Source organism: Halichoeres trimaculatus, unplaced genomic scaffold, assembly GCF_033239565.1.
Source record: "Halichoeres trimaculatus isolate MK-OKI-2021-1 unplaced genomic scaffold, fHalTri1.1 fHalTri1_scaffold_22, whole genome shotgun sequence".
Classification (NCBI taxonomy): Eukaryota; Metazoa; Chordata; class Actinopteri; order Labriformes; family Labridae; genus Halichoeres; species Halichoeres trimaculatus.
The window spans coordinates 14,772,131-14,799,816 of record NW_027437200.1 but is presented as its reverse complement, the minus strand read 5'-3'; the positions used below and the strand labels follow the sequence as shown (position 1 = coordinate 14,799,816).

General features: G+C 39.9%; 1 protein-coding gene across 22 annotated transcripts in view; it reads right to left on the bottom strand.

The window, feature by feature from the left end:
- LOC141811063 (adhesion G protein-coupled receptor L3) overlaps nt 1-27,686 on the bottom strand; it is a 324,467-nt gene that overhangs the window by 284,949 nt on the left and 11,832 nt on the right. The gene's annotated exons all lie outside the window — the stretch shown is intronic.

The window sequence follows — 27,686 nt, the reverse complement described above, 5'->3', positions numbered from 1 at the left end:
ATCAATTTTTCAGCTGTTGTCCCGTTCCCACACTGGAGCAAGAGCCCGGTCGGCGCTGTACGGAGCGCTATTCAGGTCACATCAACTTTTTAATGGCTGATTTATTAGGGCCCAACTGGGGCTCGGTGATGGGCTGCAGGACAAAGAGCCTGTTTTAAACTGCATTAACACTCTGCAGTAAATATCCCATGCAACATTAGCATTTTGATGACTGCCTCCCATAGTCACCTTTTGTGCCGTCTCGTTTCCTCTCGTACACAGTTTCTGCTCCCCCCGCTCGGCCTCTTCATCTCCGTGCCATTCGTCTTTTACCTCCTTTTCTTTTAGCCCCAGTCTACTCATTACATTTCTGTTACTCATCATTTCACATAAACCGTCCACAGGTGGAGTGGTTTTCGTTAATTATGTCTGAATTGATGAGCTTAATGAAGAGCGAAGCGGACGTGAATTCAAAACAGTGAAAGAGAAAAGACTTTATTCCTTTTCATTGTTGTGATTCAAACTATTTTTCCATGCTTTTTTTTAATTAAGTCTCACCGGCTGCCACGTTAAAAAACAAAGATGAGGACCAACACTTTTATAATGTTGGCGTTGCCGGCAGGATCACAGCTTGAATACAGAGTAAGAGGTAAGAAGGATTAATCAGATGATGTTTAAATGCAAATCAGGATGATATTGCATTAGACGTGATTTAAAATACTTTTCCCACCCTGACCTGTTTGTGTTGTCTGCCTCAGATCCACATATCTTTTAATAGCATCAGCACACGCTTTAAAGTACCTCCTATCTCTATAATAAGTCAAAAACAAAGCAGAGACAAACAAAACTGGAAGAAGTACACCTCAGCTGTCTCGAGTCTAAAAGTGTGTCACAGTAACTTTGTTGTGAGGAGAAGCAACAATAGAGAAAAATATCTCAAACATACTGCCAAACTTCCAAATATCATCTGGGCACAATGCGCACACAACGACCGATCCTGGCCCGCGCACAAGTGTCGGGGACGTGGTGAATCAAATCTGCCGTTCATTATGTTTGATCAAATTTGAGACTTTGGCTGAGAAAGCAGATGCCATAGGTCAATTCAGCGGAACCCGCCGGAGCTGGTTTGGTCAACAGAGCATCTGCCAGTCATTTAGCAAGCCTGCAAGTGTTTGGAAGGGAAGACAATCACACCATATTGCAGCAATCACAACAACAAACTGTTGCAGAAACACAAAGAAGGAGGTCTGAAAATCAAATCTTAACCTGTTAAATTTCTTCACCAGGATCACACAGTTTACAGCATACATACTCTCATTTTTCCTAAATGTCCTTTTTAAAACACACACTCACTGCTCCTCTGGCAGTCAGAGCCAAGTTCTCCCCTCTCTTATAATCATCTGTGTCAAAGCACAGAAAGGAGTTGAGAACTGAAGCCTCCAGCGCATACTTCAAAAGGTTCCTGGACCAGAGAAATGAGCACCAGGTAGTTCCATGCACTCAAGGCTACCTCGCACTATTACTACAAGGGTGTTCATTCCACAGATACGTAGCTTTACTGAAGTATCAGGCATGGATGACCCAGCGTGACACTGTGTGAGATGGCTGCTTGTTAATGCAGAGTTGTTTGATAATGACAGAAGACTTTTTGAGTTAGTGCACTGAGTTTTTAACAAGATCTCCTTGGAGAGAAAACTGGAAGTGGGGTGATTGGATACACTGCAAAAAATTATATCTTATCAAGTGTTTTTGTTTTAATTTCCGTAGAAAATGTGTTTTAGTCTAAATATAAGCCACATTCACCTGACCAGTCCAGAAAAATGTCTTCTTTCAAGAAAAGTTACTTGTATGAAGACATTATTCTAGTTTCAATCAAATGTTAGAGCAATTTTTTTCTTGTTCTATTGGCAGATATTTTTTCTAGGAAGCAATTCGGACCTCATTTTTGTCTTTAACTTGAGATAACTTGAAACTAGGGCTGGGGGATATATTGAAAATACTCAATGTAGCTCAGGTTTTTGCATGTGAGATATCTAAAATGACAATATCCCAATCAGAGTACAAACAGTAACCTAAATGTTTTCAGATGTCGGTGATTCGCTTGTTTCACCCTCTGCTGCTCAATCGGTGCTCCTCTCACAGCGAGCACCATGCTCCCCTGCCCACCCAGAAAAATTCTCCTGCGCATGCGTGTTTTGATAATAGGAGAGGAGAGAAGAAAGCCGCTTTCACGTCCTGTCAGTTGCTAGTTGTGGGTTCTTGGGTCTTGTTTTCGAAAGTTTGGGCTTGCTAAGGTGTCCGTACGATCCCTGATTCTCTCCCAACTCTACAAGAAACGAACGGGACATATTTTTTACTTTCACTTTAACTTTTCTGTGCACTCTGTCCCTCCCCCCTCCCCTGCTTGCCGCTCAGTCACGGCAATCAGCTGTGCACTGCTCAAAATGCGACTGCAGAGGAGTTTGATGCTGTTTTACAACTGGATACCAAAATACTGCAGGCTGGGATATTATCACAAGACCATTCAATACAATTCAACCAGACTCCAGGCTTAAAGACAGAAGTCACTAGAAGACAGAAGTAATATCTCCAACTTTAGTTCATGATATTTTCAAAGTGTAATATAACATGATATAATCAGCCAGTTGAATAAATCTGAATTAATTATTCTACTGGAACTAAAATATGTAACTACATAAAGTTTCGTTTGAAATAAAAGGTTTGCTAAACTTAACCTGATTGGGATTTTCCCTTTTTTCTTGCAAATTTTAAAAATCCAACCGAAAAGTCTTGAATCATTATACTGATGTCATTTTATGCATCAAAAGGTTGGCTTTAACATTGATTAAGTAATTTAGAGGAGAAATCAAGGTATTGAGATATATATTGTGTATTGAGATATAACCTATAAATATTGAGATATTGGCCGTATGGTGCAGCCCTACTTGAAACAAGACATTTTTCAGGACTGATAAGTTGAATGTGGCTCCTTTTGAGTATAATAAGACCATTTCAACTTAAAATAAGAGGAAAAGCACTTGATAAGATTTCAGTGTTGAAACAAAAAAAAATTGAGGCCTGTATTTTTCAAGACAAATCCTGGGCATTTGAAAAGTATACTTATATGTTATAGCTTTTAGGGGAACAGTTAGTGTTTTAGCGATATCTTCTTGACATTTTTATTGAACATCTCCATTTTAAAATGATGCAAAGGAGTGTTTATCCTGTTCGTAAGAGACCGTCTCAAGTACCACATTGAGGCTAAACTGACCGTGGGGTTTTGTTTTTACACAATGTTATTAACTTTTCACTGACTTCTAGGGATAAGCAGCCTGTCAGTGTTACAGAGAGCAGAAAATAATGTGCAAGATTTTTGTTGGACTGCCAAGTGAGCCAGCCAGGATCGCTCGATATTTGTAAGTGAATGATATCCCACTGCAGAGAGGCTCTTTCCCAAAAGGAGGGGCTGCATATAGCATCTCTGTGGCATTAACACACAAATGATCCGAGGAAAGACGCCTTTAGCCTTTTTTTCTTAATCACATTATCTACTGTACTCTGTTTTCTTGCCCTCATGGTGGAGGGAGTGGTTGGTAAATTACAAAGTGATGAAACACAGGCTGACTCCCCCGGCTTTCACTGCCATGAACTTGCACCCAAATTTGATTTCACACCCCAAATGTGATTCATTGTGGTACAGTGTGCTGGACATCACTGTTGACTGTGCTCACAAGTGCAACTGAGCGTGTTTTCCAGCACGTCTAACAGTAATGCTGGGTGTAACAATTATTCTCAGCCATGACAGACGCAGAGTTCTTGTTCTTTAATTACAAGCGCTTGAAGAGATGGGAGATACACATTTAAACAGGATGGAAAAAGAAAAATACATCACGGCTTCACAGGGATCTGTTGTGCAGTAAGTCTTAAACTGAACAGCATTGCTTTTAAAGCGTTTGAATACATTTGTCGACTCCCTGTTTCCAATGGCTCTCTATTGATGGTGTCTGAATTTGTCAGATACCAAAGCTGTCCGTTGTTGACTGAGTTCCTTTTGTTTACTTTTAAATAAATATGTAAAACATTTAAAGGCAGCTCCAGTTGGTGTAATCTGAATGAATTAATCAAACTCCTTGACAAAAGGATGGCAAACAGTCAGGGTTTTTTCAGCGAACGCAAGGACACAAAGATGTACTGAAGAGTAAACATGAGAAAGAGGCAACTTTAACTAAAGCATTCAGATCAAACGTTTAAAGCAGCTTCTTTTCAGATTCAAAGGAAGATAAATAACAAAAACAACAGCGACCACATGCAAAAAACTAAAACTGTTAGAAGTGAAAATGGCCCATAGTACTCATCAGTTTGTATCTGATGCTGCCTGAGTGCGGCTGTTAGCCTCAGGGCTAACGCTGTTTCACAGGTAGACAACAAATCATGATGAATTGTAAAGAGGCCTCTGCACAGTCATCATGGCTAATTATAGCAAATGGGCATTGACAATATTTTACATATTTTGAAGGAAAAACGTCATTTCAGAATTATACAGACTGGACTCAAACCAATGAGACGAGTGAACAGGAGCAAAACCTGGCATTTTACATCCAGGTGGTCAAACTGGGCCTGAGGCATGAGGTAAATGTGAATATTTATGATGAAACTACAAAATAATGAGTCTTTTCACTTTGTTTAATGCTGTTTTTCCTTAAAAAATTAAAAAGGATACCGATCTAATACCAGTGTTAAATAATAACCTGCATGCCCCAGTGTGGGATAAGACGGGTAATATTTGGGGGAAAAGGCAAAAAATGAGTAGATGGAATAACTGAAGTCAGTAATTTATTTTAACTACAAAATGTTTAAATGTTTACCAGCTATTCAATTATAAACTTTTATACCCTGTAGACTAGTAATGCAGAAAAAACAAAGAAAGTGCATCAGAAGTATCATTTTAAATCAAGTAGCTAAGAGTGCTGGTAAAAAAGTTAATGGATTGGCACCATGGATCGGCCCCTTCCCACTGATACGGATCCAGTTTTGAGGGGCACTGATACACCAATAGCGGATACCAGGATTGGTATTGGTGCATCCTCAATTTTGGAGCGCCCAATCAGATTTCATAATGGGTACAAAGCCGCCTCCCGGTCTGCGCTTGAATGCAGAGATCCTTTTTGATTAAATTAAATTAAATTTGCAGGGACTTCACATGACAAGCAAGCCACTGAGAGGCTGAGGTCGGGCGTGTATTATGCCCAATACACGAATAATAATAACGATAATTAAATAAAACACTTAAATCCCAAAAATTAATTTCACTTCACTGATGAAAATGATGACAAACTCATTGTAACATGAAAAAATTATATTCAATGGTGATCTACTAAAAACATCAGTCAGCAAAAAATTATGGTGACAAAGTAACTGATGACGTCAAAAAAATCTCAAATATCTCTGCCCCTATCCACCGATGATGATCACCAGTGATCACCAAATTTAAGCTATACTGAAAAGACAATAAATCAGCACCCCAAATAATAAACAAGCAAAACCATAATCATACCCTGAAATATAAAAATAAGTTATATCATTACATATATAGTCATTCGTGACTTCTATAGAATTGAATGGTAAAAATAGCTGGTGAAATTGTTGATTTAATTTTTGCGTTGGATTCACGCACTAACAGCACATTTGTTACTTAAGCCCTGGGCAACGTGTAATTTCTATGAGTTGACTACTAATCATAATGATAGATGTAGATGCATGGTTTGTGACAACCTTGAAACTGAAAGTTGACATGTCCAACAAAAAGATAACAAATTGCTGGAATTATCTGTAAAATACGTTAGCTAAATTTAAACCAGTTAAAGCTCTTGTGAGGGAATTGTTTTGGGCTAATTTTGACTCTAATTTTAGACAAAGTGGTAAGTACTGTCTTTACAACTACAGAAAAAAACACATTCTGTTTTCTCTTTAAAGACAAACCAAACAGTAATTGAGAATAATTATATGGCAGCTAACTGACACCTACCCCACGTATCTGCTGGCAGCAAACTAAAACACCCAAGAAATAATTTTTTCGCAATTTATTCTGTCATTTTTGACCTTGTTTGAATTTATGAGTCATATTAAAGCATCAGGAATTAATTTCAGAGTGTTTGGTTACTAACAGAGAACTCAACACAGGAGCTTTAATGTGGTTGATATACTGAAATGGCAACAGCAGGGAGGACAAAAAGACTGGAACAAAACTTTTTGGGCTAAAAGTGATGCATGGAAAAATAATAGTATCAACTGCTCTACATCATGTACTGGCTGTGCAGATGTTACTTAAAATAGCTTCAGGCTTCATGCTGTTTTAAAGGTAGACAGCTAATCATAATGAATCATACAAGGGTATTAATTAGAGCAAGTTGAATCTAACAGTAAAGGATTTTAATACATTACATGTCTAAAGGAATCAAGTGTGGCATATCTTATGCGAATAGTGTCATCAAAGCATGTTTGCTGCACTTGTCAAGTACCTATAGATAATGTTGATGCTTTTTGAAGTAAACACCAAATCTAGAACAGAGTAGACACATTTCATTCTACAACCATCATGAATATCATCAGTTTTCAATTTTTTTTTTGATTGGATGCACCGACCATCTGCTTCTCTACAGCCTGTGCTCGCTCTGCAGCTGTGTGTTACCTCAGCCTGAGGCCACATGCTGTTTCAGAGGTAGACAACTAATCATGACGGAGTGTACAAGGGCATGAATCTCATGAATCTAAGCAAGGGGAACAGACAGCATTAGCAAAACTCGACATGTCTCAAGGAGAAGAACTGCACATTGTTTCAGTCATCCTTGAAATATGTTGTCTTTCATTGTGTGTGGAGAAAAAAAAAAAGGGGACGGTGGTGCTATTAGGAGACAAAAGAACACATGATGAAGCAGTGGACGCATGCAGCCACTGTATGACTGATCCAAGTCGACAGCCTGTGGTGTGTCTCTATAAAAGCATTTACTGAGGCACGGCACCGTGGCCCGCCGAAAGCTCATCAAAGAGTGGCTTATTTTATCAGCCAAGTGGAAAATGTGCTGAGAGAGAAAGAGAGAGGCAGTGAGGGAGCTGCAATAGTGAGGAAGTCAGCGAGAGTAACAAAGCTATTGTGCCCATCGCTGACCCAAACACCCGCGTTACAGTCGTCACGGCCGCTCACAACAAAAGCTCTAATCGATGGTGCGGGGTTTTAAATTAAACGACCCTGCGGTTTCGACACTGTAACTGACAAGTCGGCCTGTGCTTGCTGAGGCCAAAGGCAAAAGAGATACGGCTAATGAACAGAAAAAAGTACTGAAACGGCGGCATCTTTTACAAGAGGAGTCGGCCTTGAGTAACCTCCATACACCCGTGTTAAGTGTTAGTGCTTATTCGACGACTTGCAGCTGTTTCAATGCAGACTTTCAAATGAGCTTCTCTCAGCAACTGAAATAACCTGGCTTCATAAAGATTTAGCTTTCACCCTCAGGTGAAGTGCACTCCTGCTATAGCACACCGTGATGACTTTCACCTAACGCAGCTATAGCATAGTTTGCACTATCAGGAAGAGAGGGCATGTATTATGAGTTTAAATCCAGCCTGTGCCATAAAGCTGTAAAACCAAAGAAGAAGAGTGAATGAATATAAGGTCTTTCTATTCATGAGGTGCAATGTTTAGCGATAGAAATGTGGTTTTTAGTTCAGCAGGCACGAAAAGTATGAAACTAGAGAAGCACTCAGACAGCGCAGACCTCTGTCAATTGTCATGCAACACTTTAGTCCTACTTTAATGTTATACTCCCTTTCAGCAGACTGTCTGCTACAATTTAGTGTTAGCTGCAGGTTTGTACAATAATTTGTTACCTGACAGTGTTGAAAATTATGATGACCTAGTACATACTTCATATTTCAGATCTTAGTAACCAAAATATTTGCAGGATCTGGATCATACTTTTACATCTGTCAGAAAGTATGGTGATCTTGTCTTGTATTGTTTTGCAAAGCAATCCGAACATTTATCGTGGAGTTATATGCACATATGGAGAAAACAGCCCTATCTCACAATGATAAGGAAGTCTTTAAAAAAAATCCTGGATCCACACAGTGATCTGGATCACCTCCAAAATTTAATCACTTCTTCCTTATCCCATTTTGAACATTTCCTGAAAATTTCATCAAGATCCGCTTGTTAGTTTTTGTGTTATGTTGCTCACAGACTAACTGTCCCAAAACACAACCTCCTTGGTGGAGGTAACAATGGTGCATTCAGCAAATACAAGCACATGTGATCAAAGAGCTATGCAGTTGTTAAAGGGCAAGTGTTGGGACCACCAGCAGTCAGTTAATAGGATTGTTCTTGTGTAATATGACCTGGCTTTGTTAGATACTTGATTCTGATTGGTCAAAACACAAAAAATGGTCATAATTCGACCACGCTAATCAATCATACCAGTTCACTTGACATATTTCATATTTCACCTCTGCCTGACACTGTGGTGGAAAATGCTATTAGACTGACCACATGGTAGGTGACCTTTAAAACAACTGGACCACACACTGTTGATTCAACAAGACTGCTACATGTGTTTTGTAATGATAACAAAAACATGGCAGAAGAATATGTACAAACACGTCAATGTGAGTCCATGAAACAATCTTTGACTGTGTTTTAGACTTGATCACATTTCTCAATCTGCTCCTCTGATTTACATTTCCTTTAGAGTCCATCTAACCTAGAACTGTGTGTGTCAAACATGTCTGACATGTAGAATATACACATTCCCAGGTAAATAAGGCTCTGGTTGGCTTGAAGCTGTGACGCCACACCCCAATTATCCGAGTCAGGAAATCTGGCAAAAAGTCCAGACATAAAATTTCTAGTATGTTTCATCCCTATAGACTGTAAAAAAAATGGTCGTCATCTTGCTCGGCTCGAAGTGAAGTCGCCACAAACACTGCTCCCCCTGGTGGCTGGCTGCAGTATGGGTCAAAAAATCCATCTCCCCAGTCATTCCAGATGAGCTGTGGTCAAACTTTAAAAAAATGAATACACCTCGTAGAAATGTTTCTCACATTGAATTGTTGTGGTGATTAGAAGATATAATTTGGCTGCCTTGTATTCAAGTCCTCTTTTTTGCTGAAAAGTTTCATTTTCATTAGTTATAAGAGGTTAAAACAAGGCTATGTGTCAAGTTTAACGATGATTGACAGCTGACTCGAGCTGCCATTGTATGGCTTCAAAACCGTACAATGGTAAATGATGGAGCCACAATGTCCACTCTATATACAGACAATGGTAATCCTGAGCATCGTGAGGGCTGGTCAGAGTCTGATTTGTAACAACCCGAAATGTAAAAAAAAAAATCAAAATTTCATAAAGTCCAATATGTCAAAACTGACCCAAAAAGTAACAAGTTGTTACTTTTTGGGTTTTATAACATTTTCTAATTACATTTCAGGCTCAGCATTCTTCTAAATCATCAACCAGCTACTACGTTTCAAGCATTATTTCCTTTTTTTTTTTTTTTTTTTTTTTCAAATTACAATTTTAGGTGACTGTTAGCTATCGGGCTCTAACAGGGCCTTTTTCCAGCAATGTTGTTACTTTGTCGCCCACTTTCCTCACAAACTAAGACGCCCTAAAACAAAACTATATTTTTCTTCCTTAACTCACAGTTGAAAAAAGTTCTGTTTTTGGAGACAATGTTTTTACCTCTTCACCATCCAATCAAAATCAATAAGAAGCCAGACTTCTGATATCAGCTTTATAACATAACTGGTTTTGGTTGCTTAAAATCCTCTCCAAAACAGCAATCAGCAAAAAGGACAACCAGATCCCATCATCTTGAATCCATTCACGGAGGAGTATGGCACATTTCACATGCACCTACTTAACAGGTTAGAACAACCTGCACCATGAAACATGAAAACTAAAGATGACTGAGTAGTTATAAAGGTTTTCTATTCAAAAAATGTAAACTTGACAAATTATGTAAAGATAAACTGTAAAGTCATATCTGGCCTTGATTTTACACTCAGGAGCTTCCCAAGTGTAGTCAATGGGCAGCATTTGTAATGCATGGGCAGCATCCGTACCCCCATGGGTCACATTAAATTCAGACAAGCTGATAACAATTGACTAAGGTTGTTGGCAACTGCAGGAAGATTATGTAAACACATCCTCATTTTCATTCTCTGTCTCTTCACTTCCTCAGCTTACACCTGTCTCTTGCTTCCAACTCTCATATTTCTTCTCACACTATATGATTATCTTGGAATTTTTCCCCCACTCTCCATTTCTCTTCCACATTGTGGCATACCAATGAGCGCAGCTGATGAGGGATGTACAACGTTGAACGCTGTGGTCCTTCCCCTGCAGACTTTCTGATACATGAGGTCTAATTGGGCATAATTGCAAAGGGAAGACACTGAGGAGATGTCGTTTTTTTATGCTGTAATCCTTATGTGTGTGTGTGTGTGTTCATGTATCTGGCTGCGGGAACAGAAAAGGAAGACCACCATTTTAAACTGATAATCTCAGGTGTATGCATGCTCATGTATTTGAATATTTATGGACACATTTTGTCTTTTTGTCGTCCTCACCCCTAGATTGCTTCCTAAGCCCAAACAATATTCCTCTTATCACTTGATCTCACAAACAATTCCAGCCCGAGACGATTCTTAAAAAGCTTTACGGTGCCTGATGCTAAATGCATGAAATGTATTGTCAAAAAATAAACTGTCAAAATGCCATACATTCAAATGGAAATTCCCCCATTCTCCCGGGAACACAGGCCTGTTTACCTAAGCGAGGGAATATCATTATGATAATCACGCTTGTCTTTATTTGGAATACATACATATTCCCACCACGATGACCAACCGTGCAGCAGAACATAAAAGTCAATAGAGAGGAAAATTGTGCGGGTGACACTTGTGGGACTTGACACCATAGGTCCTTCATGAGGGTGCACGTCGTGTGAATATACAATCAACCGTTTAGCATTTCTTCTGTGATGGTAACGCTACATTTGCTCTTGTAGAGTTACAGACCAAGGCCAAACAGAGATGCTAAGGTATGGAGAGATGCACTTGAATTAGGTTGAGTGCTGCAAGACATCAAAATAGAAGGTTGGCTTCAATGGGTGATGAATTATGCTCTCGAATGTGCCATGCTGCTATAAAAAAGCATGGCTGCAGCTCATACTTTTAATGTGTCAGACTATGAGTTCAAGGCATGCTGCTTATTCACATATTCCAAAGCAAAACTCTTTACATGCTATGCTATCCTTGGCGAGCAAAAATCAAACAAGAAACCAGAACTTTAAGAGCTTCAAGAATAAAGCAATTGGTTTGGTCTCTCAATTGACCTAAGATTGTAGTGAGTTGGTACTTCAGAGCTACAACTAGTACCATTTTGTTTCCTGTAGTTTGGTGAATAATAAGCGCTAAATGAAAAACAACATTTTCAAATGAAGGCATTAGTTATTTCATTATTATCATCAATATTTCCGTTTTGCACCTTGATTTAAAATACGGTATAATAGCACACTCAAATAGTCTACTTCTTGCAAGCACATAAAGTCTCCTGTGAGGAGCTGCGTGTTTGACTCACTATGGCACCCCCTCTGGACAGAGTCATAGCTCATATTTCTTCACTTTTTCGTCCTGTACATTCTGATTTCTGTTAAAAAGTTGAAAACAAGTTGTTGTTCTTGAGTCTGGGTGTCTTGTTTCATAATGGGTCATTACTTTGAAGTTCGGTCTTTTGTGAAACTGGCTTAAAACGCCTTACAGGAGCTTTAAATAGTAGAAGCTCTTTAAAGTTCAATGGTACTCAAAGTAATGTTTCCTGATTTTCAATCTTGTGAGATGCTTTGAGACATATACTGAGCCAAAAAATATGCAAAATACTGAACAGTGGATGATTTTTTTTTTTTTTGCTGCAGATATGGTTTAAAACTACATTACAAAAAGGAAAATACAAAATGTTACATTCAGAAACTTTGACAACATGTTGCAACCCCTTTTTTCCCAATTGATTAATATGCCAATTATGACCTTGGGCTATTGGTTGGCCATTAAGCCAGTGAAATGTATTAACCTAATGGAATCTGGTCCATGAAAAATGAAAACTTGAAAATGATTTTTTTTGGTTAAGCCAACAAAAAAATATTCTGTTGCGTTGAAAACAAATTTAACATAGTTATCTGGACTACCTTTATTAAGTTTGTTGTGTAAAGTTGGTGCCATTTCATAAGTTAAGTTGGCAGAACTTCAAATTAAAGGTCTGAGGCTTTAACATTTTTTTTGTGTGGTTTCAGCAAAATACAGGGTTTCCAACTCAAATCTTCAGGGGTCTCCATCTACATTTTCAATTTCACACATGTGCTACCATCTCCCCAGTTCATATGAATAAAATGAATGAGACCAAATTGAATTCACAAGAAATGTGAATATTTTTATTGACATCTAAACTCTAGCTTTACAGTTGTTCAAATGATCATCACTTGATTAGTTTGTGAGCTGTGAATTAGTAATGCAGCTGTGGCTTAGTGGTAAAGTCATTGACTACCAATTGAAAGACCAGGAATTGAATCCCACTACTTCAACATAGTTGGTCAGTGGGATGGAGATGGTTGTAAAGTAAAAGCCATTGCAGGGAAAGAGGTTAGACGTATAAAGTTATTTCCTGAACTAAAAAATAGTAGGTTTGTGCATTTGATTTTTTATTTTGATTTTTCATATTCTTAGCACATAGAACTCAAAACTTTAACCTACATTAAATGTGAATAAGTTAGCTCTACAAAGACTTGTAAGTTGATTCCAACGCAAGGTTTTTAGTCAGCCTTAAAAAAAACAGTGCAGACAGCTGCCTTGAAATTTTGAATTTACACAACTTTTTCAGCTACTTTCAGCACTCAGAAAGTAATTTTTTTTCATTTCAGTTGAAACAAAAAAAAACAAAAACGAGAACATTGTTTGAACTTTTCATTAAATTGACCACTGAGGGGGGAAATAAATCACCTTTTCTTCAGTGACTCAAATTGTGACCAGTTTTACCAGTTTACCAATTAAAAACGTTGCTCATTCACTCAGCTGTAAATCAATAGGTAGGTGCCACAGAGGTTTTGTTTCTGTAATCATTCCGACACTAATGTGAACCACACATATGTCCGAGTGGTTTCCCTCCCCACTCAAAAACAGAAAACCTGCAACTGATTGAAGCAGCAGATCGAGTTACGAGTAGTTTACTTCTGAATCCTGTTTCCATGTGAGGCTCAACCAGCCCTCTGTGCCCTCCTCACTCTGACAAATATGGAACTTGACCCTTTCTGAATTCTGAAGTCGACCTGCGCACTCAGTATAACCTCAGCAGAGTCAAGGGGAGCGAGGTGTGTTTCCAATAAAGACTAGCTTTTCAGAGAGTGTGTGTCAAAGAGCATGTATGCATGCCTTGTATTTATGTGAAATTCAATTGTGTGTGTCCCCTTGTCTTAAAAGAGCCTTGTGCAACCACATGTGTTTATTTGCTCACATGTGACTCCTCTAAGGTGTGTGTGTGTATGTGTTGGTACGGCAGTGCAAAGGTTCAATAACCATGTGTGCAGCAGGGGGGCTCTGGAGTGTCTCAGCACCCCAAGGCGCCAAGGACATGGCTTGACAGGTGTGTGTGGAGGACCAAGAGGTCTGCTGGAGCAGCAGCGGGCAGCAGCACAATGTGCCCATTCAGGCCTGGAAGGAGACAACCGAGATATCGCAGGAGCCCAGTGAGGAGGCGGGGCGGTCATCTGGGGGCATGTCAACCTTTCACGGTGACTACAAAGAAAGACATAACTATAAGTGCATCAACACAGTAATGGGCTGTGGGACCTCATGCTGAGGAGCTGTCCACTGGTATGTGACGGATTTAGGTTTTCTGTAGTTTCTTCAAAGGAAACTGAAAGAAATTGGCTAAAAGTTGGACTTTATGTGGAACCATAGGTCTCTATAGGTGACTAGTTCAGAACTGCAGGGACACATGGGCAACAAAAGCATGGATAGCAGCTCTCTGTAATTAATTTTTCAGATGTGCCAAATTTAAAAAAGCTAGACTCCAAGGGGTTTGATGTTGAAGTTTTTATGGATGGCATGTAAAAATTGGTAGTTAAATGCTTTGCTCAGGCATCTTTTTCCTTAATGTTTGCCCTAGCAGCATGGGCCCTTGTGTATTTTAATTCCAATCCTATGTGTGTGTTATACATATTGACGATAAAGCTACCTTAAACCTTTTTATTCCTATGTAGGCTAGTGGTCTGAAAAACCATACTGGACCAAAAATGTGAATATTCTCATTAAGAAACCCTGCTCACCAGTAAGAAACTATTGTTCTTGTATTTAATTACCCAGCAGTTTTCACTAGGGATATCCCGACACTGATTTTTTCCAATTTTTTCATGATAAGTTTTGCTGATACCAATCTGATATGAATCCTTTCTCTGATAAATCCCCATACTCCGTTGGATGATTCCGTTGTAAATGATAAATTATACTTGTTAAAGTGAGCCCCGTTGGTATCTCCTCAGCAGATATGTTTGCAACATAGTTTGATTTACAGCAGCTGTAAAGCGTGACGGTGCTGAAAACATATGAAAACTGGATCGGTCCTGATCACCTAATGAAATCTGATGCTATCAGATCCTCCAAAAATAGCCACATCGGGCACCGATACTGATAAGTGAATCAGATCGGGACAGCTCTGGAGTTTGCTTGACTCTGATTGGTCAAACCCCAGATCTGATTCTCAACAATGAGAATGACTCTAGAAACAACTTGAACCAACTCTTCTCATTCCACTAATGCCAACAACCATTGCTGTTTGTTTTTATCAGAGAAAAAAAAATGCAATGGTTTAATTCCTGTCACTAGCCATTTCAAGCTATAAAACACATTAAAACAGATGTATCGCTATGACCTACAACAGTAAAATCTATCATCAGCATACAGATTGACTTTTTCGACACATTCATATTAAAACACGTTACACAGCAATGATTCTTAATGAGGGACATGTTGACTCTTAAAATAAGATCATATCCCAGAAAACTCAGTTAAGAGAAGAGAGGTACAGCTGTGTCCACAGAGGGCGCCAAAAGCAACACAAACTTCAAGGTGCTCACAGCATTTTCAAGCTTAAAGTCAATGAAGATTTTTAAAACTGCCATGTTTGTCAGTTAATTCTCTATCGCCAAAAAAAAAAAAAAAAAATCTGATACTACAATGTTGATAAAAAAATGGCAGAACAAAAAAAAAAACACATTAATGTTTGAAGCGCAATATCTAAGTCTGGAGCTATCACTAATGGTAGAACCTGAAATCTTTCTTATACCTCATTGGTCACCACTATAGGAAGTCAAAGTACCCCCCGTACAACTTTGATGAAAACACTGCCAAGTGCAAAAAAAAGGAAAAAGCCTGATTGGATGATTTAACACAGGCTGTAATCTGCTAAACACTGTTAGATTCTGACCAGGGCTACTTTGGAAAATTGGAAAATAATAACAAGACACAGATGTGAGAGCAGCTGAAATAGCCATGGGGCCATTTGTGTCAATTCTGGTGCTCGCCCTGTTGGGAATTTCAACACCTTAAGTCACCCACTCACTATACATTACCCCTTATGTGTGCCAGCCTTTAATTATTTTTATTCCAAGAGCAAAAAAAGGGAAAAAGGAAATGCAGTTATCAATTATTCAGAAGCAAAATTGCAATTCCAGGAGCAAATGTAACTGGTTGACTAATTTCCAATTTGGTGTTCATAACCCATTAACAAGGATGTGTGAAGTAGCCATTCAGGTGGTGAAAGTGTTTGATATCTCTGGAATTAACAACCAGTGAGAGCAAAGAAAAAAAAATCAGACCATTTGAGTAATTTAACAGCCAAGAAATTACATGCACATTTGTTGAATTATGGTTTAGTCCAATGCATACCAATGCACACTCACTGAGACACTTAGTATCTCCTAGACCAATACCAACATGACAAATCACCGCTATACTCAAGCTAATGGCTGAAAATGACAGAAATGGGAAGTGTCTGGAAGAATTACATGACCATGACGTTCATACCACCTTAACGCATATCTGACGAGAGCTGTTAAAACACACACACAATGCCGCCAGCCACTGCTATCCATGCAGAAAATTGGACAGCCATCCTTCAGCTCAGACATAAATCTGTGAGGAAGCAACACGCATCGGAGAGCAATAAGGTATAGAACGAGACTCGGCTGAAACAAAAAAGTAATTGAATTGAGGATGAATATAGACAGGGTGGGATGGGAGTTAAAGGAATAGATGACTCGTGAATTTGATTCTCTCTAAGGAAATGCTTTAAGGAAGTGTACTGGAGTGTTCAAAAAGAAAAAGGAGGAACGAAACAGCAAAAAATTATTGAATAATCTGGATTTTCTTGCTTCCTGTTGATTGGGTTACTCTCAATGTCAAAGCAAGAGGCCTTGTTGCTTGTTCACATGCCATAACCCTATCTGAGCCTATTCTGTGAGTATCCCTGCAGTTCCAAAACATACCCAACACCCACGAGATAACCTTAACCTACACGAGTAGTAGCTATATAACACACAGAAGAGGTGTCTGCAGCAGTGACCCATGAGTCCCAAGGCTATCTGCCCACTAAATCACATTTGTAGGGTCCTATTAAACATAAAGCCCTGAGGAGAGCAAAAGCTCAGCGAAAGAATGATAGGCATCTTTCCATCACTGGGAGCCTGTGATGCTTTATTTCATGACTGAGGCAATCCTGTGCTTTAATGGTACCATGTACACTGAGGGAATGTGTTCAATTCTCCTTACACGTGAGCAGCAATGAGGCTGTGTTCCCCTGCAATGGGCGAATGTGACTGCACTGAGTGGATGTAAAGGAGACGGCTGCTGCTTGCACAAATGCATCGCCACAGTATGGAAGAAAAGTTGTCCAAGAAAGGGATGCAAAGTAAAAAGAAAGAACTGAAGCGCTTGGAAGCTCTTCAATGCGCATTTTCTGTCAGTACAAAGCCAGGTATAAATAACCTTTATGTGCACCCTGAAAGCAACCCTAAAGCCACCAAAATCCCATCTCTTACTGTCACCAGAAATGCTTTATTTAGCTGTGCGAGCAGGATGTGATGGGAGGTGAAAAAAAAAAATGGAGGAACTGTTGTGAAAGAAGAAACTAGAGACCATAAAAACAGTAAGCGGTCTTGTGTTGTGGTAACTGAGAGAGAAAGGGGAGCAGCATACTGAGAAACCTGCATCTTTGAAGCACCTAGCATACTCTCAGCTGTCTCCTGCTGCTTTTGGCTAATTGGGTACGTTGCAAAAACAGCAACAGCAGAGTCATGGAAACATTTGTCTAATTCAGCATCGTATCCTTGGAGCTATTTTCATGAAAAGACTCATCTGGACTTCACGGTTTATCAGTGAAGCTGTGGGCTGATGAATGACAAGGAAGCAGGTCTGAATTTCAAGTAGACCAACATCAAATCAGTCCTTGTTCCTGAAAGAGGAATATATGTCAAACCCAAGTCATGCCCTTACTCAAGCTAAAAAAGTGTCTGACCCAAAATGAAGTTATAGTTGTCGTCAGAGTAAGCTGGAACAGTTTAGAGATTTTAAAAGAGTTACAAAAAGAGCACAGAGCAAGGTACTTCTGAACACTTAGGGCCTGTTCCCACTGACAACATTTTCTGGCCGCTGTTTCTCTGCTGGTTAACAACATACATTTCAAGGTGTTTCTCACCAGCATTTGCTGCTGACAGCATTGTAGTGGTAGTTGTAGTTGTAGCTGAAGTTTACAAAGCTGATGCCAGAAGTCCTGCCCCTTCTCCCGCCCCTAAGTGGACACAGACCCTTCCAACCACAGACAAGCAAACGCCAACATTGTTTATTAGCTGTTATCACATACAAAACAACACCACTATAATGTTATCATATTTTCTCTGCTTTAACTGAGAATTCTTTAATCTTAACAATATCTTGACAGATGTCAGATTTAACAGTTGGTCTATTGCCAAATTACATAAAACTGCTATGGTGTGAAACTTGAGAAACAAGGCTTTCAGCTGATAGATTTAAAGAAACACAAATACTTCCCAGAACTTAACAATGTTTGCCTAAAGAGGGTCTTGTAACCAAAATGTTGCTAAATACAATTTTCACAAAGTTAGGCAATGTGGGAGATTTTGTTTGCAAAATTTGGTGTCCTAAACTTAACAATGTCATTATTATTGATGGCAAAAACTAAAATAAAAAAGTATTTGCACTGGATGGCAGTTCTTGCTAGGGAGTTGGTTAAGTGCAATCAGGTTTTGGTCATTCTTATAGTACGAAAGGTAGAAAAGATGTCTATGATGTATAGGGTTTGCAAGTGTTTCTTCTGATTGGCAGGTAGAAGTCAATGGTTCAACCAAACATAGAAATGCCATTAAAGGCTATCTGATTGACTTTCCACAAATGTAACTATGAGTTTTGATTGCCTTGACTTAATTACACCCCAGCCTTGGTTACGTGTTTCGGTTGCCTTGCCCTACCCACTAACGAACCTTGAGTTGATCAACACGAATGATTTTACCCCAATCTTGATAGCTGAAAGCAACTGTTGTTGTTGTTTTCAGGGTATTTTACAATACTCAAATATTGGCATCTTCTCCAGGCATTTGGTGTCATCCTTGGTGAAACTGTGTTTCAGTATCTGATCAGTATGTCGGAGATTTCATAATATCAGTTGACTTGGTCAAATGGTAAACAGCTTTAGTTGTTGGTATGAGCTCCCAGAGCAGTCACAGTGATCTTTTGAACTATATTGCTTATACCTGTTGTGGTTTGGCATGTATTTTTTTTCTTTAGCTCTCAGAGGAATCAGGTCGGAGGAGTCGAATTTCATTTTAATGGAGCATAATAATTCATTCCAGCTATCCACTGGAGGTAATAGTATAGTGGGGCACCAAATGGCAAATCTTTCCACAAGTCTCAGAAACTATATAAGGTGACAGTTGGTTTATTTTCTGGTTTCTGTTTTCTTGGGTCATGTATAGGTCGGGAATGAGATTTTAGAATCAGGTACAGAGGTCATGAGATCAGTTCAGCATATTTTGCAGGTCTTTAAAATTGTATACGGGAAATGGGTATGAAAGCAAACTGCTGGAGCTTGGTAACAGACACAGGGAGACAGATGGCCGTCGGAGTGGGGTTTCTTATGCATGACGAATTGCCGCATCTGCTGGTGTGACTGTGTAAAGAGCGTGGTCAAGGGAAGTTCTCAAGAAAACAGGGGAAATTGTCATTTGAAAACAAGCAAACAAAAGCCAGGCTGTCATCTGCTCCTGAAAGGAACTGATCTTTTTATAGTCCACAGTCATCTGTGGGAGCTGACATAGGATGGGATCCTACAGGGACCTGAGGGCAGTCAAGGTGGTAGTTACTCTCCTGACACCCAGGTGAGGTGACACTCCGCCAAAATAAAGGCTTAAGATTACTGGAAACAGCCACTGAAATGGACATGAATCCTTAGGGGGAGGGGCAGACAGACTTTAAGGGTCCATCCAAATGCCTAGCATCACCTTGTCATCTTAGTTCTAAAAATCCACACCAAAGGGTCGCAAGAGTTTGTCAGCTGTCAAAACAGATCACAGAAACGATCAAAACCCTATCAAGGTAAAGTGCTTGTGTGGCCTCTTTCCAGACCTGCCCGGCTTCAACTCAGAGACGTTTTCATAATAAGGATGGTTTAATGCTCTCATTGTATTAAAAATAAAAGAAGGGACGTACTCCCCTCCGCTCTTGTTTGCCTGCAGTGCAGTGATAGCAAAGGTTACAACTGTCTCTCCTCCTTTCTCTCCTTCTCTCCCTCTCTCCACCCTGTCCACAGATGCAGAGGGGGAAAAAAATCGATGCACAAAAAGCACTTCATTCCTGCTCAATTTCATCCTTTACTGCCAGTATAATTAAAAGTGGCTTCTACGGACTCACCGATCCAAATTTTCTCCATCAGTTTGGAGGTGGCCGGCTCAAAGTCATCCACGTTGGATTGAGGAATAGAAGACTCCCTCGGGACTGTTACAGCATCAGGTCTCGGGGCTCATGCTGATTGTGCGGAAGGTCGGCTTATTGACCACCACTGTGGTAATTCACAAGATGAGTGTGTGTACTGTGTTTGCATTGATGGATACACTACTGTACAGCAGAAAAGAAAAAAACACAGCAAGAAGGAAAAGATGTGCAAACACAATGGGTGTGCATCTCCTCTTAACGGGGATAGGTATTGATAAGATTTTATAGATACCAAGGCTGTTATTGATTTTGCTCCTCAATTCCAATTCTTTATCAATTTCCTTCCAGTCCTGTTAATTTTCTGTGTGTAAAGAAGTAAACCTATAAAGGTTTTCTGTCTCCAGGCCGCAGAAATTGATTGCTTTAGTAATCGAGGATTCAATCATTTATTCTAGTCATTTTTTTCTCCACCTTTTTCGCTGTAACAATGCAAATGCCCCTTTTGTTACTCAGCCTAAATATGAAGACTTCAAGTTAATGCCCAAGAAATGCACATGTATTTATTTGTAAGACATTATCATACTAACAGTACGGACAGTATAATATGATATCTAGGCCACCCCTACCTGTGTCACTGCTCTAGTTGTTCCACCCCATTAGACAAAGTCTAGACACGCCCCTGCTCAGCAGTTCAGCGAGAAAAATGAGAGACCTCAATGTTTAGACAGTCAAATTTACTCGTCCAAAAAATGTACTTCTTCAACTCCTGTTTAAGAAAGGTGTTAGAAAGGTGACTGCACACTGTCTGGGGGAGGAGGGTCAGCTGGAGTGTAATTCGCCCAAGTGCATCCACAGGCTGCATGCATTGATCGGCATTAGAGCCCCACACATTGATCAGGATAAAGTTGAGCGTTTACAGCACAGTGAGTGACAGGAGGGACGGGGAGGACTCTGCTGCTCGTGCTGGCTTTTTGTAAACAGAAATAATTGCTGAAACAATGAAAGCACATTTTTCTCCCTCACTCTTTGAATTCTTTACAATATGACATATGCGTCACAACAACTTATAAAAAGAACTGTGAGTCATACTATATAGACAGCTCTATGGCGTAATGTGTTGAGAAACACTGATAGATGGTAAAAAGAACTGAGTGGACAGCATGAATGTGGAAATGGCTTGAACCAGTTGGAACCAGTTTTCAGCCATGTATTTGTTAGCTTTTGGAGCCAGTTTCAAAAGGTCACCAACGGAACTGCAGTTTAGTTAAATTTCCAATTTGCTTAAATGGGCTATGTACACATGTTGTTTAGTAGAGTTTTTAATGGTATTATTTGGTGAAATATGTCTGACAACTGAATAACATTATCACTAGGAACGGGTACCATTCACATTTGAAACGATAAGGTACCGGTGCCCTGTACCTGGCAGTTGGTACCGGTACTCAATGGTACCAATTTTCAGTACTTTTTTGTGTTTATGTGGTAAAAAATATCAATTTTTTTCATAACAAAATCTCAAAAAATGACAATTTAACATATGTATTCTTTAATATATTACCTTGCAATGCTGCGTTCATGTCCAGCATGGAAAATAGCCTACTCTTCCACTCCCTCACAGTCACGAGGATGCATTTAAGGTACCTTAACATGGTACCTTTTGGTTTCATGTACTTTTGAGAGAATTTGGTTGGTACTTTTAAAAGTACCTAATTTGGTACCCATCCCCAATTTACACTTCTCTACAGATCACAGTGACTGATGGACTTTTAGTGGACAAACTACCTTGAATGTTGTTTTTCCATCCCTATGAGTTAAATGACACTAATCTAGCAAGCCACATAAGCTAACAAAGGTGCAAAGTCAACATCTGAGTCCTGTTGGATTGAAGAAACCCAGAAAAACCTTAGTACACTAAACCAAAACTTTAGAACAAGACCATCAGCTGGTTTGTAGAACATTACTACCAATCCAGAGTGCTGCCTACTGAAACCTTTTGAGATTGGTAGTTATCTTGTTAGGCCCTTGAAGTCGATGGTTCAGCATTTGAAATATTTCTCCTTTTTGTTTAATCAAGAGAAATGTGTTTTGTAAAATCAGCACAAAAATAGTCAATAGCCTAGATTGTACAAGTTGTTCGCCCTGCTTAACTTTCATTTCTCCTAAAGCAACTTAGAGAACATTAATCACCTTTACACACTCCTCCAAACCACAGTCTCCTGCACCGGTAACACCAGCTGAGAGACAGAAATTAGCAAATTACCTGTGTGTCATGGCAGCATCCAAGCTGCAGGACCAATTATTTCTGCTCTGCTGCAATTGCAAAGGCCTCTCCAGCTGTGTTTGACACAAAGCTGGCTTAGGGAGGCTTACTACTGACCAAAAACATAAACAAGATTACAGGAGCCTAACCTTTCACAGCGCTCACAGGCGACAACAGAACCTCCGCTAAATAGACTTTTTTGGTGCAGAGCCGCAGAAAGAAGTGAGACGTTGGCTTTCAATATGTCTTTGTGGAAGAGCAATCTGATAAGAAATGGAAGAACAAAGCAATCCCTGTTGTCTATAGCGATCAATAACGGGCTGTTCATTAGTGGAGACTGTACAGCACATAGAGTCAACAGAAGAAGACACCACAATGCATTAAGCAAGGGAAACTGCAAGCGAAGGTGTAATGAAACTGGATTACAGATAACTGCTTAACTCCAGCATTCCACTAAAGACTTCCAAGGCAATAGCTACACCAACCTTATTAATCATTATGGGCAGAAATTCCATAAAGGGTTGACCCCACTGACCTCAGTGAGCTCATTGTCTGGTGGCATGCTACAGTTTCATAACTCCCATGTGCAGCTGTGTTGCTGTATGTCGTGCTGACTTTTAGCTGCATTTATTATGTACGAGAGGGTAAATGAGATCCACGAAAAGATTATAAAAGCTTAACATTTTGATGAGATTAATCTAGCTATCAATCTTTGCATGCATACAGCAGTGGAGAACTTATAATGTAGGACTGGATGTACAAATAACATCTATATCTCCATGGCTTTATGGTCTATCCTGATCAAGACGCTTAAAAGCATTAACATGAGATAGAAGTGCTCCTGCACCAACCCCCTTTAGAGAATTTATATCATCATTGTGTGTAGTGCTGCGACTATCAATGCAGCCTCTGTCAGACGATAGACTAACACTGTGGGGAGCAGGAAGGGAGTGGATGTCAATTGCCTGGAGAGGACGATCTGACATCTCAACTCCCACTGTCTGTCATTCTGTCTTCCAGTGATGTATGGCTGTTATATGGCACCGCTCACCCAGCAGATCCAGTCAATACGACGGCAGAGGAATGCTGCAGCGAGACAATGGGGGACTGTGACCCTTGTTATGGAATGACAAAACTCCATTGGAAAGGGGAGGGGGGTGTTTAAAAAGAGGGGTGTGATGAGGCATGGGCTGGTATGAAATTCTGACAGTATGCTAACCTTTGTCACACATATATTGTGATTACAGCTCTAAAATGGGTTATTCTGGTGCAGCTTAGGCCAAGTGATTCAATTGAGGCTGTTTACAGCGGCTACTGGAACAACTCTTAGCCTGGACAATCTGCAGCACATCTTCCTCCACTCTGTGCCCCACAGGTAAGGTAAAAAATATATATTAAAAAGCCCAAAAATCTAACTTTAAAATGTGTTGTTTGGGTTACTGGTTTGACCTAGTGGTTAAATGTCATGCCCATGAAACTAGCCATCGAGCAGGCGGCAAATCCACTCTTTCTGGCACATCACTCCCTCGTTTCCTCCTCATTCCACTGTCCAGACCTCTCTGGATAAATGATTAAAAAGCCAGAAAAAAATAGCGCCATTTTAGCCCTAAAAGACGAACAAGGTGCAGTGCTTGTTTCATCCCTCTTTGGGTACAGCTCAGCAAAATCAAGCTAGCTTAGCGAGCTAATTGCGGCTAGCAGGCGCATATCACCTCACAGTCTTTCTGCCTCCTGCTTTTCTGCTAGCCTGACACAGCAGCTAACATGTAACTTCACTTTTATTAATGACTTAAATGCTTTAACAAAAAATTTGAAGCATTATCATTGAACTAAAATACTTGTGAGGGTTACTTTTTCAAGCCTGAATATACCTTAAAGGTAGTATCCAGCCGAGTAGTGCTATCTAACACTTGAAAACAGAATCAGCAGTAAAGCTAAATAAATCAAACTGATTTTTATTTTAATATTTTGTAGTCTTTGTAATAAAATTCTTATGCTTTTTTTTTAGTTCTGCAGTTCTACAGTTTCATTTAGCAGGTACGCTTTTGTCCAAAGCAACGTACTATACAAGCACGAATTTTGACAGAAGGGAAAACCTTAGAAAGTGCAAAAAAGTACTACAAGTTATTTAGCTGCAGGTGTTGCCATTATGTGCAAGAATATATATATATATATATATATATATATATATATATATATATATATATATATATATATATATATATATATATATATATATATATATATCACAATTAATCTCTGCAAAAATGAAGTTTAACCTTTAACAACATATAAATAAAAAATCAGACTTGAGGTAAGCACAAAGAATCACATAGCTCATGCGTCTATTGTCATACCTCAGATATATTTTACTTTTTTTGAAGGCATGGCTGTTCAACTGACATATGTAGGCCTGTCACAATAACAAATTTTGCTAGACGATAATTTTCCCAAATATTATTGCAGATAAACGATATTATTGTCGATATTATTTTGAGAGTGGATTGTCAAAGAACAAGGCTCCACTGCACCTCCCCTTCTTCTTCTTCGTCGCCACTATTTTCAAACAAATGCGACATATCAGCTCGTTGGTGTTCACGAGCTCACATGTTGTTCATATGGTAGCTTTTGCCCCTCTGAAAGCTGCCAAACAGATGAGATGAGATGAGATGAGATGAGATGAGATGAGATGAGATGAGATGAGATGAGATGAGATGAGATAAGACAAGTGTCGCCAGAGTGCAAAATCGAAAACACAAAAGTTAGTAAAGGTAGTAGAAGAAGACAGCATCAAACCCAGGTTTTGATGAAGCTGGTGTAGATTTGTGGTTCTGTTTCAGAACTGGAGAAAAGCAAAATGACTGTTTGTTTTCAAAAGTCTCAGAGAAAAACTTTCTTGATGGAGAAAAACAAAATAAGATCAAGTCCAAACCCTGCTAGACCTTCCAGGGATGAACAAAAGCTGTGCACAGCCTGTGAGGCACTCAACAGAAGAGGAAAGAACTATTCGGTTAATTGTTGAATGGTTCATGCGACTGTTGAATAGCACAAATGCTTGATTCCTCGCTCATCCCCTCCATATGTGAGGCTTCAGGTGAGGCAAGCTTTCAATTGAGGATAAAATCATATCAAGATTGACTTCCTTTCAGGAATACTATTGAATACCACAATCCTACTGCAAGCTAATGTGATCTTACATTTTCCCTACATATCTTTACACTGAACCCTAGTTCCTAATCAAATCATTCAACCAAAAAACAAAGATTAATAAACACACAGCTTCTTCGCTTGCCTTTAAATGAATAGATGGCTGCAATTTTCCATCCATCGATCAGAAAGCATACTCCAGCCCAAGACCCAAGGTTTTATAACAACAGAAAAGCACTGCTTCGGTTTGGATGGTGATGGTATTCCCATACAAAGTGATGAAAAAAGAAACAGGCTCGGCCATGATTTGACAAATGAAATCCTTGACTTGTTTCCATCACTGCCTTTGGGATTTTGACACTCCATCAGCCTCAATCAGGATTCAGACAAGCTTCCAAGCTTTGACATAAGAAAATAGAAGCTGTAACTGAAGAAAACTAACATTGATTTTGTGTTTTAACAGATTCCAGCTCCCAGAATTCAATCTGAAGTGGTGAGGTTGTCAGAAAGGTTTAAAATACAGGAGAAGGTATGGAACGTTTTTGACGGATCCCACACATTCCCTAACGGCACCACAAGGTGTGTTTGCCATTAAGAGGAAGGAGGGCCAGAGTTTTCCGCCCTCTGTATGTAAAGCTCGTTCCAGCCCTTGAACCAAGGTGACGTCCCTGCGTAGGTAGACGCGAGGAAAAAAGGCCCCCCGTTTTCGAGCTCCTCGCCCACGGGGGCTCCCTTCCTGCCTACACGCCGCCGCCGTTATCTGCTGCTTATTATTTGGCTGAATGAGCTGGAGCGGGGCTCACGGGGCTCGCTCCTGACATAATGACTGATTACAGTCTTGTGGCTCCCCCTCTAAGAAATCCCACGGTTGCCACCATTGCGCTGCGGCGGCTCTGCATCGCAGGCGAGACCAATGTCGGAGCGAGCGGCGAGGAGGGGGGTGGCTGGTCTTCTCTGGTGACAGGGTAACTGCTACCCAGTCCTCAAGCTGTCATGGCTGACAGAGATGCTGGTGGGAACCTGGGTCATCAACCTACCTGTCATGGGGTAGCTTGTTAACAACTACTTCTTCTCGGTGAGAGGCAGAAATGGGAATAACATAAGATACTCCCTCCCAAAGCTTCTCTGCAAGAAATGTTTCTAATTAACAACCCGTGTATTTTAAGTCTTTCTTGAACAGTGTGGAGCACACTCTCCTCTCCTCTTTCCTGTTACACAAACTAATGCATGCAGACATTAAGCCCATTAGGAGTAAAGCGTCTCGCATGAACCATGCATAATGCAAAGCTTTATGAAGACGCCATCCATCCTTACCTATACGTGTGGGATTATGACACATGCAGGTGTGACAGCAGTCTGAAAACAATGCCATACTGGCGCTGCCGATAGCTACAGTTTCCAACAACAAGGGAAGTCATTCTGTCAGCACTTTTTCAAACGCCAGCTCTCAGGCAGTCAATTAAGTTCAAGGTGAGACAAAAATGTGTTGTCATTTAAACCGTTTTGCTCCACTGGGGCGGTACATCAATTCAGTCATCTCTATTCCAGAGGTGACAAAGGGCTGGCAGGGAAGTTTATATTTGCCACTGGATACACACTCCTGCTGTCATTACACCAACCTGGGATGGAGCAGGAAAGCGGGCGTACAAAGATTTCAAACGCACTCTTCCCAGTAAGCAGAGGCTAATAAAGAAGGGAACAAGCAGGGGACTTCTTTTGAGGCCTCCACTGGCTGAGGCAGACTCCAAAACCCCCACCCCCCACCCCCTCCAACAGCCCTGAATCCAATCCTATGCTATCGATTAGGAAAATCAATTTGGCCCAAGTCACAAGCACAGGGGGAAATGCTGATATGGTGCATTACATTTTTAAGGCACAGGAGGAAAAAGATTTAGATCAGCCAAATTAATACACCCTGATTCTATGCATTACAAATTCACTTTCTCGTAATTAAGTAAAGGACAAAACATGAAACGTATACATTTTAAACCTGCACAGAAACAATTTAATTACCCAATTGCAAAGGCTCTTCATTTCTCAGTGGGAGGAAGGAAATTGTATTTTCTTATAGAAAGATTCAGCAGGATGTTGTTGCCAACAACCATCAAGGTGTTCATGTTTTTTGTTCCGTATAAGTTCTTAACATGAGAGGGGAAAAAAGGGTGAAATTTCATCTGAACATTATAGACCCAGCTCCAAATGCTGTGCTCTTTATGTGACTGTAGGTTTAAAAGCATTTCAAATCCTCAGAACA